This window comes from Lonchura striata, chromosome 14, assembly GCF_050655825.1.
Source record: "Lonchura striata isolate lonStrDom1 chromosome 14, ASM5065582v1, whole genome shotgun sequence".
NCBI classification, from domain to species: domain Eukaryota; kingdom Metazoa; phylum Chordata; class Aves; order Passeriformes; family Estrildidae; genus Lonchura; species Lonchura striata.
The window spans coordinates 11,267,967-11,285,068 of record NC_140716.1 but is presented as its reverse complement, the minus strand read 5'-3'; the positions used below and the strand labels follow the sequence as shown (position 1 = coordinate 11,285,068).

Sequence of the window (17,102 nt, the reverse complement as noted above, 5' to 3'; positions counted from 1 at the left end):
GTAAGGACTCTGTTACTGCTCTCTTTTATATTTACAGCATATGACATTGTGAGCAGAGAATGAGGCTCACATTGTAGCCTTTTCTTTCTTTCCCTTAGATTTTCAGTTCTCATTTATTCTTCAGTCCTTAGAGAGAGATCTGTGTATTTACTGGAAAAACTCTGCCTCTTAATCAGAACAGCTCAGCTACTGACAGTAAATTTGATAGCTGTACCCATGAGATGTTGTGGTTATTTATTACAGGCTCACTGATAGCAAAATGTTTGGAGAACAGTAATAATAATTAGAGGCACTTAATCCCTTTTTGTTGTAGTAACTGCTCAGGGCTGCAGGCTCCAGGATGTGAACAATTGTTCATATTGCATGAAGCTGATTAATACCTTTCTGGGTGAACCATATTTATTTCAAGATAATACAGCTTTTCACTCAGCAATTCCACTGATTATCTCAAGCATATGCCACATACTGTCATCCCAAAAGGTGAAGTCCCAACTCCTACTTATTCTCCCCCCAGGGGATGTCAGCATTGAGATGCAATGTTTCAGGAGAGTCTGCTCCCCAGCAAGCTGCTTAAATCCCTCTGCAGGTCTGGAAAATCCACAGTTAATATGGGCTCCCAAGGGCCAGATGCTGAGATGTGAAGGTGTTTTTGGGGTAGGGCTGTTTGAGAGGAGGCTGTCTCCCTGCTGGGTGGCAGCCCAGGCTCTAGCTCACTACACAGCATTGCAAGCAGCTGCCTGCTAATGGTAATTCTCATTAATCTGAACTTCTTTCCAGACCAGTTCAGGACCTCAGATAATGCACATGTGCGTGTGTAGGGCTGCATGGACCAGCCCAGTGGGTGCTGTTGTCCAAGGGGGTGTTGACACATCCCTTTGGAGCACAGCCCGCCCTGGAGTGTAGTCTGCAGTTTGAGACAGCACATGGAGGTGATGAGGATGTGTGAACATGTGTCCATCTGCTGAGAAGGAATTTAAATGTGGTTGTAGTGCCTCTAAGAGCAAGGTGACACTTCTGTGGTAAAGATAGACTAGTCATCATCAGTGTGTTGGCTGTAGCAGCATTTGGCTACTAGCAAATCAAAAGATACTGTATATTGAACATAATCAAATATCTAATTACAAATATTCAATAAATTAAGACTTTGAGTCCCAGTGGTAGCTTATTTCCCTAAATGAAAGCCATGAGGTAAAAAAATTATTCTGATATAGAAAATGTACCATCCTTTTCAACACGCTGTTGAAACCATTCCCTTTCAGTAAAATATAGTCTACAGAACACACCATATTTTTCCTCTTCTCCATTTTAGCACTGACAGGTGGATAATAGAAGTGTTCTGGACAGTCAGAGTGCTGCTGGAGATGACACATGAGAAGGTGAGTGAGCAGCTCTGTTCCTTCATGACAGATCTCCTCTGCAGGACCAAGAGGCAGATTTAAACTCCCTGCTGAAGGGTCCTGGCCAGGAAAGTTATTTGAGAGTATCTACTGCTCAGTATTCAGCACATCAGCAAAACCCAGGTTTTTCCTATTCATTCGGGAAGAGGGGGAATGATTGTTCCACACTGCTCTGGGTTTGCAGGTTTGTATCTGTTCAGGGCCAAAGTGACAAAAAGCACAAACTCTCTCAGGTTTGTTTTTATGAGTTGTCTGAGCACAGGCAGTTCTTTGGTGAAATAACTGCTTTCCAGCTGTTTGTCTCAAGTCTCACTTTCAAAATTTTGCCTGTTTTTCCAGAAAATCACTGCATTTGAGGAGGGCCTAGCTTCTAGCTGTTTAACAGCTGAGATCAAAGAACCTTTACATGTGTTTGCTTTTAAGCATTACTGAATCCAGAGCTGGGCAGGGAGAGGTAAGGAGAAGAAAAGGCAGCTCTGGAAGACTGAGGCAGTTGATCCAGTGCTGGAAGAGTTTTCCCAGGTGTCTTCCCAAGGAGCAAAATCTGCCAGTGTGGCTGTTTCCTGCTCCTGGAAAAGCTCTCTATGTGTCCAGCATAGAGCCACAATGCAGTCATAATAACTGGCCATGGATTACCAAGGTGAGATTCCCTGTGTTTCAGGATTGTGAACATGCCTAGAAACACACAGCACATTTTTTGTCTAAAGCCTGGGCGTAAACCTCTATCCTAAACATGGTTAGAAGTGGCTTAGGAAGTTTTTCCACATGCTGGCAATGCCCTGGGCACTAACCTGGCCTGGGCTGTGCCCAGTCACCAGTCTGAGCTGGGTGGCTGCAGGCAGCATGGGGCACTTGCTGGGCTTGCCTCTGCTCTCCAGCCTCTGCTCTCCAGCCTCTGCTCTACAGCTTTTCTTTTATTTATTTATTTTTTTTTTGTCTGCTCTCCAGACATTCCCATTCTCTGGACAGAGAGACACAATTCTGTCTCTCAGGAGAAGCATAGAGAAAATAAGAGAAAACAAGCTTTATCTCTGCTCTTTTGTTTCCACATGTGGAATGTGGTGTGGAGATTGTTCATCTGCAGTGATGCTGGGTTGGATTCTGGTGAAGTTGTTGGGTTCAATGAGCAATTGGATCCAGCTGTGGCTCAGTCTCCCAGCAGAGAGTCACGAGTTTGAGTTAGGTAAGTAAGAAGTAAGTATGTAGAATAGGATAGCATCTCTTTAAATAGTATATTAATGTAATATAGTATAGTTTTAATAAAGCAGAGCCTTCAGCCTTCTGATCTAGAGGCAGACATCATAATTTCTTCCCTGAGTCGTGGTCCTGCCTGACTTTACTATAGAGCTTGGCATAACATCTTCACTGGCAGGTGTGGAAGAGCTCTGGAGGGGCTGCAGAGCTGTGCAGAGAAGTGGAGGGGCACAGAGCTCTTGGGTGGGGCTTGTGCCCACAGGGAGCTGTGCCTGTGCCCATGCAGAGCCCCAGGTGTGGCAGAAAGCAGGCAGCTCTGGCACCTGTGTGGCACTGGGGTACTCCTGATTTATCTGACCATGCAGGGGTTTGCTGGGACCTGAGCACTGCCACCAGGCCACGTGTTTGTGGTTATTGCTACTCTTGTTGGAAAAGCAGAACTGTCGTGTCTCATTTGGGTAATGACTTGCAAACCTCAAATTGTACATGAAATCCATGGTGAAAAGCAGTTCAAAATTCTGTGCTTGAATGTATTCTGTGCCCTAGAAACTGTTAAACCCTTTCATGTAGTGACAGGAGGTTAGCATATCTGCAGAGAGAGGGAGACTGCTGCTGGTTTAGCAATAGATTAGTTGATGTAAAAAGCTAAAGGTCTTCTCTATGTGTTTTAACCTCCTAAAGCCAGTTAGAAGTTGGGATATCTAATCTAAAAAGACTGGAACAAGTGTTTAATAGCCCAAAGGCAAGGGTCAAAATTCAAAACCTTCAGCATTATGATGTTTCAACGAAGATGGGGAAAAATCAGATTCCTCAGCAAACAAAGAAGGTAATGTATGTGTTCTGTAGAAGTCTAAACTGTGTGCCCCAGCTACGGGGCAGAAGGTTTTACTTACAACTGATGTGTCCAAGAAAGAGAAATTAGGGGACTTCTAAGTTTTATGTCCTGTAAATGCTAAGGAAATGTGTTTACCTAATGCATCTCTGTTACAAAAACAGTCCCAATGCTGTTTCCAGCTGTGGACAATGGGTTGTGCACAATTATGATCTGTTAAAACAAGACCCAAAGCAGGATCTCTGATACTTTCTGATCTATCTCCACCAGGCTGGAAAGGACAAAGCAGCTGCAGTTGGATGCAGACATTTGGGCAACCTGTCTACCTTTAGCTTTTGATACGTTGATTCTGGCACTTTTAAAATTTTTATTTTTTGGAGCATTCCCACTTCATCAATGCTATGCTGGCAGATGGGAAGGGAATGAGAATTCTTCTGCCTGCACACGTTCCACCTAACACTGGATATTTGGTCCTACCCAAGGTTTCCTCCATATAAGCTAGGTTAGTCCAGTACCTGCTGAGCAGACAGGGCGTCTCAGCACAGTAAAGCACTTTGAACTTGTTATATTTAATAAGACCTGAGCTTGTTGCAATATGAAGTAAAGTTTAATGAGAAAGGGGTGCTGCTTTCCAACCAAATGGGGTCACTTTTCCCTTGTTGGGCATAATCCTTTATGATAGCAGCAGAATTATGGTACAATGTCCATTTAATTTCCCACACATAATACAGACAAGCACTCATGACAACTTGTGATGGCTCTTTGGCAAGTAAATATTTAATTTTTGAATTAATATATTTGTTTGTTGTTAGAAGATACAGAACTAATTATTCCCTGGGTGTTATAACAAAATTAAAGAAGCACAACCATGGTCTAGTTGTACAATGCATTTGTAACTGCAGCAAGAGAGGGGAAAAATAGAAATTTCATTAGAGAGAGGCAATGTTTTACACAAGTCCTGTGAAAAAGGAGATCCCATGTATAGGATGAACTCTATGAAGAATCTGGGCACAGGAGGTTGAGTTTTTTGAACATCCACTCCATGGCTTATATCAGCATTTGCAAAAGCTGCAATTAATATTCCCACTTGAAATCAAATGAATTATCAAGGATGCAGATGTAGAATTTCATTGAGATAGTCTATACAGTCATTACAATACACCCAGGTTTTGAAGCATCTAGATCTCAGGATGTTCTATGAGCAGAATAGAGTGATATAGCTCACTGCATCTGCAGAAGGTCTCATGAAATGCAAAATAAATAGCTGAAAGAAATATTCTTACTAGGGGAAAAATGAGGCTTCAATGTGTGTCATAAATTTTGCTAACAGCATCCTAAACAGGGATACTGGTTATAGATTTCAACACCACCCCCCACCTCCGCTTCAGCAGCAACTAAATTTTCCTTCCTTTTCAGCAAAGTCCTGTTAAAACAACCCCATTCCAGCACTAATGCTGACATCCTGATCCTGCTGCTGTGCAGGAGGATTCTCAAGGTCATTGCAGTCTCTAAAAACTCTTGATGATGTCAGTTGGAATTTGGGGTTTAAGAGTGTGATGTTGGAGTAAAGCACCATGGCACGAGTGAGACAGGCTAAATGCACAGAAACCTTAGGAGACAGCCATTCCTCTTTTTCATCAAGGCACACAGATTATGTCACCAAGCCTCTAGTTCAATTTTCAATGATAGGCAAAAAGCTTGGAAATCTTGAGGAGCAGGATAATGAAAGCCTCATGACATTCAGTGAGGTAAAACACAGCCAGTCCTTCCCTGGGGATGCATCAGCCCCGTGGGCTGGGGACTGACAGCTCTGGGAGCTCTGCAGAGAGGACCTGGGTCACTGCAGGTTTATTTAAGGTGGTGACACCTGCCTGTGTTTTGGTTTGTTCAGGTGTGGCCACAGGTCAGACACTTCACTCAGCACCTGAGGCTGCAGCTCCCAGGTGACACTGTGGGTTTGGTGTGTCCCTGGGCCACACAGAGGCCAGCATGGGGGAGCAAGTCCAGCAGAAAGTCAGTGGGTGCAGCACATGGCATCTCAGGAGAGGCTCTAAGGGTTTATTTATCCTGAAGGAAATAAGATAAGGGGCATCTAATCACTGTCTACCATAATGGAAAGGGAAGGATGGATGATGGATTCTGCCACAGTGTGCTGCACAAAGGCAAGGCAATGATCATGCATTGCCGCAAAGGAAATTCCTTCTTTTTATGTATGGAAAAAGTCCTCAGAATAAGGTTTATGCAGCACAGGAACCATATTCCTTGGGGAGGCTGGGGTCTATCCATCCTTGAGATTTATCAGAAGAGAACTGGAAAGGCAATCAACAACCTCCCTCAGCATAGAAGCAGTCCCAGCTTTAAACAGGAGGCTGAACTGGAAGCTTTCCTAGCTCCCTTCTCACCTCAGTTATCCTCTGATTCTCTGACTTTATTTCAGGAAGCTGCTAATACCTGTGAAATTTGGTCCTACCATGTAGGAATGGTTGTTAGTATGGCACTCCATCCTTCAGTAAATATGTTCCATGTGGATATTTATAGTCCTTCATGCTCCCCTCAGTGAGAACAGGACATTCTTCCTCCCATAAGCTCTGTACAGCTGCCAGGAGAGATGGTGGAAGCCGTTTCTTACTCACCGACTCTGGTTGTTCATTGGTTTCAGTTCCACAGCCCCTGCTATATCCAAGGATCTGTGTAAGTGTTTGAAAGGATCTAATTTAAAAAGATAACTGTCTCTTCTAGGCAGTGCTAGTATCCGTGGGTGAGTTTGATTGGCTTGCAGACCATGTGTTAATTTTGAGGACGACAATAAAAGGAGGAAAAAGCCAGTTCCATCTGCTCACTGAGCTGCTCCTGTCCCTGGGGACACCTTTTGTGTCCCGGAGCCTCTCTGGCAGCGCTGGGGGTGGCTCCAGGCAGATGTGGGGGTGACCTGCTCCCCTGCCTCTCCCTCCCCTTCCTGGTTGTCGGAACTCAAAATGTTCATCACACATTTTTGGAGGTTCTGGGCCCAGGTCAGAAGCATTTGAGACCCTGGCAGGCACCTGGAAACAGCTGTGATTTTGGATTTGAACCATGGAATGATTTACCAACCTTGCAGGAAGAACAAGAAGTCACAAAAGTTTAGATATTAGAGTAGAAGTAGTCACAAAGTAGAGGGAAGAATTTTGGAGTGCTGTACGGGGGGGTTTTGGTTTTGTACATGGGGGTCAGAGGTTTTAAGATGGAAGGATCTGGGCCTGCCCTGTCCTCCCTCTTTCTTCTTCCTTACCTCCATGTTCTTGGTGATGTTGGCACTCCCAGATTGGTTTAGAGTAGAAAAGCACCATTTAATATAGGTAATAGGCATTGGGGAAAAACTGTAACCATGGAACACGTAATGTCCCATATAAAAGAGAGCAGCAGCCCTGGGTGGGGAGAGAAGAAGCAGTCGGGGTCAGAGAGGATGTCAGGGTGTGTGTGTGTGCCTCTGCCTGAGCTGTGAGCAACCACAGCAGCCCCAGGAGAAAATCTTTTAGATAACTTGCAATAAACTGCCTTGAGATGGAACAACAGAGACTGCTGAGCCTTTCTTTGGAAGCTTGGGTTGGAGGAGAGACTTTTCCACCACAGGGAGCCACCCCTGACCCAGGGTGAGCTCTGGCACCTGGTGGTCCCTGTGTCCATCCTGGAGCACTGCCCATGGACACAGGGGCAGCTGCTCCAGCGCCCTGCATCCTGGGAGCCTTGGGGGTGAAACAAAAGGGAATTGCTTGCACACCAGCTTCCAGGAGATGCACCTGGTATTTGTGAGAGCTGCTCCCTGATGATGAGTCTGGGTACAGAGCAACCAGAAACTCTCAGGAAGGTTGGATTTCAATGGGGATGACTCTTTTTCCCTGCCAGCTGTTTCTCTCTTAGCTGTGTTCTTGCTAATGAAATTGCCCATTCAGCGCTGGGTTTGTAATTTAAACTGAGTGCTATAGATTAACAGTTGTTGCTGCTTTATTATTGAAATGAGAGTCATGAGATCAATTTAACTGTTCCTGGCTTCATTATTTGCTTAAGACAATAGACTTATCTCTGCAAATTCTATTGGTTTGTGGGTATTTTTAGCTTAATTATCATAGATATTAGCAGCAATCAACAAAGATTTCTTAGGTGCAAGTGCTTGCTCCTTGGAACACTAGTTTTTTATAGATTTTGTACTTTTAACTTGTCTTCCCCTTTTGTAGTCAATCCAGTCTGCTCTCAGAAAGAAGCAACCAAAGAGGAACAACAGCAAAAGGAAAACAATCCAACTTACTTTGCAAAGACTTAAATTTTTTTTGCTAGTTTATTTTCAGAATTAAATGCATAGTGAAGGTTGTGTCTTCTGTAATGCACGTAGTTAAATATTCTGGCAGTTGAGCCTGTGTAGGTACAATGGGGACTTCAGCTGTTTGGGGGAGTGGGGTATTTAAAATCGGTCAGAATAAATTAAAAGTTTGCTTTGACAAGAGCTTTCAGTAAGGCCTGACTGATTCCAGGTTTCCCATGATTAGCAAAGTATCAAAAGCTAAAGGCAGGATGTTGCCCCAAGGTTTGTGGGGCAGCAGGTTTGCCCCTCCCAGCCTGGCCAAGCAGTGATCACAGGTCCCAAGGCAGAGGTCAGTGCCTCCAATGAAGGGAGTTAAAATTAACTTCATTCTAGCTGGATTGGCATGAAAACCTAGCTCTGGAATTGCCAACAAATTACAAAAAAAAAATCTCTCAGTGTAACTTCCTATACTCCTAAATCCTACATTCACTTATAAGTGGATTAATGTTCCCCAGCTGGCTTAGGGCAGGGGGAGTAGGTGTCAGGGAATGTGCTCTTGGTCCTCTGTATGCACAGAGTTTTGGATCCTGGCATGAGTTAAAGGTTCTTGAACAAGTTTATGCAGGATATGCAAACAACAGTCTGTCTGGTGGGTTGAAGGATAGCTGAATACCCCAGCAGAGCAAAGAAAGCCATCTGCAGGTTTGTTTACACCACCTCTTCCATTTAAAATATAGCAGGAAAAAATTTTATTAACATTTCTTTAGAGTGTTAGTGGAATGACTAGACAGCTTTCTGCATTTGAAGTGTCAAAAAAGCAATTTTAATGTCTAGATTCATATAACATAAATATAAACATTTTACTAACCATTTAGATTATTTCTAGATACATTAGCCATAATTGCTGAAAACCTCTTAGACTGCTTTCAAACTGCATCCCTCACAAGATATTATTCTAAGATGTTTTTCTTTTTTAAATAAGCAGAATTATCCTTATGTCACAAACTTTTGTACCTCATCCTCTCTCCATATTTTCTGCTTTTCCCCTTCTCCCCAAACAGGTAAGACAATGGGAAAGCAAGGCTAGTTTTATATGCATTTTAACAGATGATAGACTAGTAAAAGTCTAGTGGAGATGCTGTGGGGGCTCTGCTTTAGCATTGCACCTCAAATCTTGTACGACTTTGGTGGCTGGATATTCAGACTAAAGCATTTTGCCCAAGGATGCAAAGAATAATTAAAGATGAATACACAAATTTGGGTTCAATGCCACTTCCATTGGAATGTGCTCTTAATTGTTTCACTTTTAACTTATTGGTTCAGAATTTGGACATCCTTCTGGAAAGGTGATCTTTGGCACGTGTCCTTGTCAAATGAAGCCTTCCTGACTGAATTTCTGATGTCCAGAGGTCAGTCACAGACAGGAGTACGTGTGTGGCTTTTTGCTTGATTGGTTTCTGTGCAGGTGAGACAGAGGGATGCCAGATTGTGCTCATGTGCCAAATACTGGGTTTGGTGTCTCCTCACAAGAATCCAGAGGCGATGCTGGTGGGAGCTGGGGCTCAGCAGAGGTGGCTGTGCCCACATCTGGATGCTGAGCAGTGCCACACTGCAGTGGTGGCTCCACACACAGCCTCCCTCTGCAGGCTGCCACTGCTGGTTTTCACATTCTCCATCATTTTGCCTGCAGGAGAGAGGCTCTCTTCTTGGAAATAACAACAACCAAGATTTAATGAGGAGATTTAGCTTTCCTTTGATAAGGCCATGGCTGTAATAGAGTTTGCCTGCCTGAATAGTCCCATGGCACAGGCAGAAATTCCAATATTTCCTTCTTTAGCATTATTTGACCAACTAAAAATTCAAGCCAAGGATTGCTTGTATTGAAAGAATACAAATGGGTTTTTTTCTCAATATCAGAACAAAGAGATGCACACATAACTGTAGGTGGTATGGAAATGAGTGTTTGCGAGTCTATAACAGCAGGATATAAATTGCTCCCAAATGATTGTTATTTTTTTTTTGCCATGCCAGTTTAGCATCTCTCCCAATTCTGAGAGATGCTAAAGGAGACTTTTCAAGTAGAAGCTTCCAGTGAGATCAGAAAAGCAGACCAGAAAATCAAAAAAATATCTATTTTAGTAAATAATGCTTCATGGAGCAAGTGCTGCAGTGAGCTAATATTCACCCCACCTGAGGTGGCTCTGCAATTCACACCACCCCTGTGCAGAGTGACCTTGTGTCTCCCAAATCTGCTGCTGCTGAGCTCCACAAGCTGTTCTATCTCCTGATATGCTGTTCCTCTGCTGTGTTGGGCATGGTTGCTGCCCTTCAGTCTCACCTTGGAGCAGATTAGTAGAAACTTCCAGTGTGATCCACTGTGCATCTCTCCTTTCTTCAGTTGCTTTGTTGTAGCCATGACTTTGCTTCTTGAAATAAATATCCTGCAAGTTACTAACCTGTCTTCCATCATCTGAAGGCAGATTTTTCATCCAGACTCTCTGAGGATGTCTAAAAGGAGCTCCTAAGGCTCTGTGTGCTCTTTGGAGAAGGTGGCTCTTTCCACATCACAGAATTTTTGGAAGCAACACTAACTCATTCACACCTTGGTCAAATTAGCATTGACTAAGGAGGTGACAGAAACAAAAGACTTTCTCTTACAGCCATAATTCAAACTCTGACACTTACTGATTTGGATAAAATGGTTTGTTTTTGTAGTAAATACTCTCCTGCAAGAACCCATCATTCAACAAGGTAAACACTGATTTAGAGCTCTAAATTCAGTCCATGGTCAGAGCTTAAAACAAATAATTTCTGTACTACTAATTTGATTTTATCTGCCATAAGTACAGACCTTTTTTAAGTCCTTACTGTGATACCTCTCACCACATTTTTATACAGAACATAGATTAAGACTCTACAATGACATATGTTGATTCCACTGTGGGATATTTGATCTGTGTGCATGCTTTTGTTCTTTTTATGGTGCATGGGTTGTGTGATCTGAAATAGAGCCTAGCAGCAAGAACCTGACATGCAGTCCTGTCCCACACAGCCAGAAACCACAGCCAAGGGGAAAATTGTGCTCTGTGCACCCAGCAAAGTCAGGCTGCAAGAGGGAACATGCATTGGATCCTAACTCAGCTGGCCCCAGTGGAGGAATGGAGAATTTGGAGAACATTAAAAAGTGTTTGCCTCTTGTTAGCAATCCCTCAGTGCACACTCTCCTTCACTCTTACAGTCTGCTCTGGTTGTGTTGGGACAGGAGATTTTCCATGTAATTAGTTGATGCAGAAGGAGAAGAGGATGCCTACTGATAATTTGAGTGCAAGTACAATGAGATTAACAGTGTGGGACAGCTGGGGTGGAAAGCCAGGTGTGATTATTTTCCATTAGCCAAGCATACCTCTTCCCTGGTGAGAATGGCTATAGCATGGCTCCTGCCAGATCCAAGGAAAACACATCTGTCCTCTTTGTCCAGGCAGTTTGTAATGTACTTTGGGATTTTCTGAGGTGAGAAGCGTGTTTGTCACTGCTGTTGAGCTGAGAAATGTTTTAGGAAACAATTACCATCTGCCTACTGCCTGAGGAATGAGAAAACCAATAAGTTCTGGTAAGGTAATGACCACAAATTCAGGTCACAGGTTTTCAATCAAATCTTGATTGAGCCGAGGAAACCATGAGGGACCATTTAACACGACAGTAACTCCAATTACAGATCTTCAACATCTGACTGAAGCCAATGGCTCTTCTATTTCCCTCCTGTAACAGCAGCCTCACCAAGATGATCTCTGCTCCCTCAGCTTTCCTGCAGTGAGGATCCTTTGTCCTCAGTGATTCATGGATGGGACAGCATTCTGTGGGACAGAAATTTTGCTCCTGTGATTTATCCACCCTAGATCATTGCCAGTTGCTGCAGTCTCAAGGCTCCTTCTGCAAGGACAAAGGACTCAGCCTTTGGTCTCACAAATACATTTGCTCACTGGAACTGGGTTATTATCCCATAAAACCTTTCATCCTATTAATGAAGAGAGCATGAAGCATGTCAAATAGACAGTAATTGATATAAGCTGAATGCTGCAGCCTGGCCTGATAGGGAATGTTCCAGCCTACTTTATTTTCAGAACTATCATCCTAAAAAATATTTATGGATGGGTGGATTTTCCTACTCTTTCTAAGGCTGAGAAGTAGGTGGCTGGTACAGTCCTACCCATTTTTTTTCAAATAGTTTTTCATCATTGGATGGCTTTCTGAAAAGGATATAGAAACATCCTTTGCTCAGGATGGCAGAGAAAGCCAAGAAAACAGCAGCATGTTTGTTTTTGCCTGGCTCATTTATTGCTTACAGTTTGTCTGTGCATTTAGGAAGACAAGGTGATTTTAAATGCAAAGCAGCAGAGAAATCCACTGAGAGGGAGATAAAAGACTCTGAAGCCATTACAGACAAGTGGAATAATTGAAGGTAGGAATCTGAAAAGAAAGTGCATATGAGACTGAACGACACCTTATTTTTGGGATAGTCATTTTCAATTTTCAACACTTGAGTGTGGCTGGAATAGGGTACAACCATGCAGCCTCTGCTTATCAGGAGAGAAGAATTCCAGAAGCTCAGAGCAGTTCCAGCTAGTCCTGTTTGCTGCTCTGCTTCTGACCTCAGAGAACTGCTCTGTGCAGAAAGCCTTGAGTCTCCTCAGACCCAAGAAGTTGGGTCTGAACTTCTCCCACGTGCTGAAAAACAGAAGAAATGGGGATGAGAAAAGCCAACTGGTTCTCTAAGTTTCTAATTTAGAGCCCTGTGCCAGCACCAAATGCCATTTCCAGCACTTGGCCACTCACTATCCAGCAGTAGCAACTTACATATTTTGGGGAGGTTATTCCTACAAGCCTGACAATGGGAACAGATCAGTGCACTGGGGGTGTTAAAATGGGTGTAGTTACTGTGCTTTACTAGTGCAGGACTTGGGCTCTTAGGGTGCCTCAAGGTTAATACCAGTGGTTTCACTGAGGTGGAAAAGTACAGCAGCAACAGTATTAGAACTATTCCAAATGACAAAGAGCTGTTGTTCACTGAAAACTTTCTGTTGCAGTTCATAAAGCTCAAGTGGAGAAATGCTTTCTCAGGTGATTGTCCACTTTTTGCTACTAATTTTCAATATTAAGGATCATCTTGGACATGGTTAATAATGTTGAATGATTTGCTGTTCCATCCAATGGGATAAGATGCAAGAGATTCAATGACTTGGAGTGAGCTGAAAAAATAAAGGGGAAGAGCTGAACCAACCAGAACGTTACAAATTCACCTTATGATAATGAATACCTACTGCCTTCCTTCTCAGAGGAATCAATTCTGGTTTCCCATCCTGAGGGGCACAGAAAATGCCAGTCCAATAGACTGTTAGTGTGGATTGGCTGAAACTGCAAAGAAAGAAAAATTGTTTGTGTCCACGTGAGAGCAAGAGCAGCTCCCATTCTGCATCTTAATGGCAGTAGAAAATGACCAACAATTCTGCACCACATTACAGGGTCACATCTCTCATTACTGTGGGGCATGCAGAAGACAGAGTACATAACTACAGATACCACAGTCCTGTCTCCTTCTCAAAATACTTCTCTCATTGCCTTTTTTCCCCTTTATTTTTAATAGCAATGGAACATGCTGAATTGCAAATGCTGGTACTTGCTGTATTTTTCCTCTGGAGTTATATATTCATTCCATCTTGTAAAAATAACCTGTTTATTCAATTTCTAAGTCCTGCATGAGATGGTTCTCATTTTCCCTGTTCCCTGTGGTTTTATCACAACTGCCTGCCCACCTATGTGCTTTGTCTCAGCTACAGAGTTTTCCTTCTGCAGAAAGCTGCCAAGCAGCTCTCTCCAGCAGCAGAGAAATGATGGTCAGTGCACAAGTCTGTGTTGAATTAATTGCAAGCCTCCCTACTTATTTCAGGGAAAGCAATAGTGTCCTAACTTATCCTGGGTGATCTGGGAGCTCGTGTATGTCCCTGGTTGTCTCCAGCCAGTGGAAATAGATGACTGGATGCTCTGTGCTCCCACCCCCACACACCTCCTGCATCTCACCCACCCCGGTCCCTGCCATCTGCTGAGGGGGCTGCAGCCCTCAGCAGGGACCAGCAGAGTTCCAGCAGCAGCCAGGCTGGCCACCAGTGCCAGGGGCTGGGCAAATAATGCTGTTGTACCGAAGCAGACTGAGGATGGATGACCACAAAAATGCACTTTCCACTCAAAGGTCTTTGGAAGCCCAGGGATATGTCATTAAGCAGTGGTGGAATTCTTTATAGGAGGCCAAGCATGTCTCAGCCCCATGGTGGCCATAGGTCTTGGAGCTGGAGGCTGGGCTGGCTGTTCCCACTTGGCAAGCTACCTGCTTTTCCACAGCTGTACAATACTTTGGTTTCCAAAAAGAAATGTAATTTTATTAATATATTTTATTTAATGTGATATTATTAGCTGCCTTATCATTGCTTTATTATTTTCCATTCAGAGCCTGCAAAACTGAATTACTGAACATCCCCTAAATCTACCACTCCTCACACAGCTCTGGTCTCTTCTGAAGTCAACCAGAACCATCAGCTCTCAGGCAGGCATGTGCAGATGGATCCCTGGAGCATCTGTAGGACACATTTATGAGTAATTACCTATCATCTAGAAGGTTACAGAGCAGCAGCTGAAGTGTGACCTGCCTTCTGCATTTATATCCAAGTCAAGACTAAGAAACATCTCTAGCAGATGGGAAAACTCTCCAGCCTCTCAAAGCTTCTCCAAGATGGATTATTCACTACCTAGCACCTCTCAGAGCAATGAGAGCTTATCCAACACAGTTTCTCCTACATCTACTTATTCTGTCTGCTTTATTCCATAAGGATCCCAATCAGGGTTCAACGAAATACTGAATGAGATACTAGCCAGCAGAAGGGATTATTTTTTATTTGTACATTGCCAGGCAGTTGCATGCTTGGTTTCGACAGGCTGTGTGTGCCATGTACAGAAATGTTTCCTGAGCAGTTTGTGCCAGAGCCCTGAGTCCCTGGGTGTCGGCGCTCACCCTGGGTCAGGGCTGGCTCCGTGTGGTGGAAAAGTCTCTCCTCCAGCCCGAGCTTCCAAAGAAAGGCTCAGCAGTCTCTGTTGTTCGGTCTCAAGGCAGTTTATTGCAAGTTATCTAAAAGATTTTCTCCTGGGGCTGCTGTGGTTTGCTCAGAGCTCAGGCAGAGGCACACACACACCCTGACATCCTCTCTGACCCCGACTGCTTCTTCTCTCCCCACCCAGGGCTGCTGCTCTCTTTTATATGGGACATTACGTGTTACATGGTTACAGTTTTTCCCCAATGCCTATTACCTATATTAAATGGTGCTTTTCTACTCTAAACCAATCTGTGAGTGCCAACATCACCAAGAACATGGAGGTAAGGAAGGAGGGAGAGGGAGGACAGGGCAGGCCCAAATCCCAAATCCATCTTAAAACCTCTGACCCCCATGTACAAAACCAAAACCCCCCTGTACAGCACTCCAAAATTCTTCCCTTTACTTTGTGACTACTTCTACTCTAATATCTAAACTTTTGTGACTTCTTGTTCTTCCTGCAAGGTTGGTAAATGATTCCATGGTTCAAACCCAAAATCACAGCTGTTTCCAGCTGCCTGCCAGGGTCCCAAATGCTTCTGACCTGGGCCCAGAACCTCCAAAAATGTGTGAGGAATATTTTGAGTTCCGACACCTGGGCTGCCTAACGCTGAGCTCGCTCTGGCTGTTTGCTGTTCCCAGTGCAGGACTGTCCCACACAAGGCACACCAGTGGCACAGTCTCTCTGACCTGCAGGACAGTGCTGGGAGGGTGACAGCCCTAAGACCTGCTGGGACCCTCTCCATGAGCCTCACCAGGAGCTTCACACACATCTCAACAAATTTACTCTTCTATCTCTAATATTCTTTTTTATGCCACTCTGGCAGAGAGTGAAAATACAAGCTTAGCTTCGTTTGGCTTTGGCTGGTTTTGCAGATTCAATCTGGATGATGATCTGAAATATCCTTTAGTGTGGAAAACACAGCTGCTGTGAGTAGAGGAAGTTATGTAACCAGCTGTGTGATTTGTGGTGTTTCAAGGGGCTCCTCTGGACAGAAAAGGTGTTTGTGGCTCCTGGGGCTGGACATGCCCATTGCTCACTACCTGTGCCTTCACTCTGAGCTGGCTTCAATCCACATGTACACTTTGTTGTTAGCTTCTCCCAGCTGCAAACAAGTCATCCAGATGGAAATCACTTGTTTGGCTCTCTGAACAAAACCAAATTCTTTTGGGGAGTTTCCATCCAGCGATCTAAAATCTTGGCACAAATTTTGAAGTACAGAAGAATTTCTTGAATTGCAACTTTCTAATAGCCTTTTCCAAAACTCAGGGTTGAATTTGGCCTGAGCTTTAGAAAAAATCCAGGCAAAAACTTGCTATGTGCAAACTGTTTCACTGTCCTTTAAACCAACATGAAAAAAAAAAAGGAAAAGCTGACATTTCAGTTCTACAGAGTTCAGCACTAGCTCTGTTGCCTCTTCCCTTTCTACCTGGAGTGCCTTGAGACCACACATTCAGAGATTTTTGGGAAATTTAGGAAGAACAAGTGCTATGGAAATCTTATCTCACATTTTTTTTTTCCTTTAAATTAATGAAACACTTAAAACAATCCATGCATGCATTTGCAATACCAAAGTGAAACACACTTTAGGGATGGTGGTATTCATGGGAAGAAAAACTTATATGAAATATATGAAGTCTCTCCAAATGTAAACCCTATTTTTTCCCTTATGCCATGAAGTCATTGATTCTTTAGAGTCCAGAATGATTCAAATGAGTCCAGAGTAAAAGCAGTGCCTTGCAGTGGGTTTGACACTATTTTTGCCATGGTCAAAGTGAAAGCTCCCATTGTCAGCAGCAAAACCCTGGAGGGAATGTGCCAGCCAGAAGAGATTAAATGTTCTTTGTATTGTACAACAAAAAGCGTTGTAAGGTTGATTACAGTAAAAGCTTTCTAAAGTGGCAGCACTGGGTTCCTTCTCCTTTTTTCCTCCCTTTAAGCTGTTATAAAAATAAATAACATTTCAGCTAAGTGAATGGTCATTCAGTGCTCAGGATAAAATGTACATTCCTTTTTCAGGGACAGTGACCACTGCAGTCCCTGGGGCTGAGTTGTGGAGCTGGTCTCTGGCAGAAGGCTGTGCTGCTGCCTTGAAAATGGGGAAAATTACCTTTAACATACCCTGGTGTTGTTTTGAGGTTGGACAGGTTTATCTCAAACTTCCTAGTCTCTCCAGAAGGCAGTTTCATTGATGTCACGGCAATCTGATGGGGGTGGCACGACTTCTGAAGTGTCTATTTGTTTGTGGCTTTTATTCAATTTTTTG

The 17,102-nt window shown here is 43.6% G+C and overlaps 1 long non-coding RNA gene across 1 annotated transcript in view; it reads left to right on the top strand.

The window, feature by feature from the left end:
- Positions 1-16,741, top strand: part of LOC146766086 (uncharacterized) — a 50,524-nt gene extending 33,783 nt beyond the window's left edge. The window contains exons 2-5 of the long non-coding RNA XR_014958415.1: positions 1,310-1,376; positions 2,346-2,580; positions 11,468-12,817; positions 14,199-16,741. This is a non-coding gene — a long non-coding RNA (uncharacterized LOC146766086). The remainder of the gene's footprint in view (positions 1-1,309; positions 1,377-2,345; positions 2,581-11,467; positions 12,818-14,198) is intronic.
- Positions 16,742-17,102: the final 361 nt, after the last annotated feature.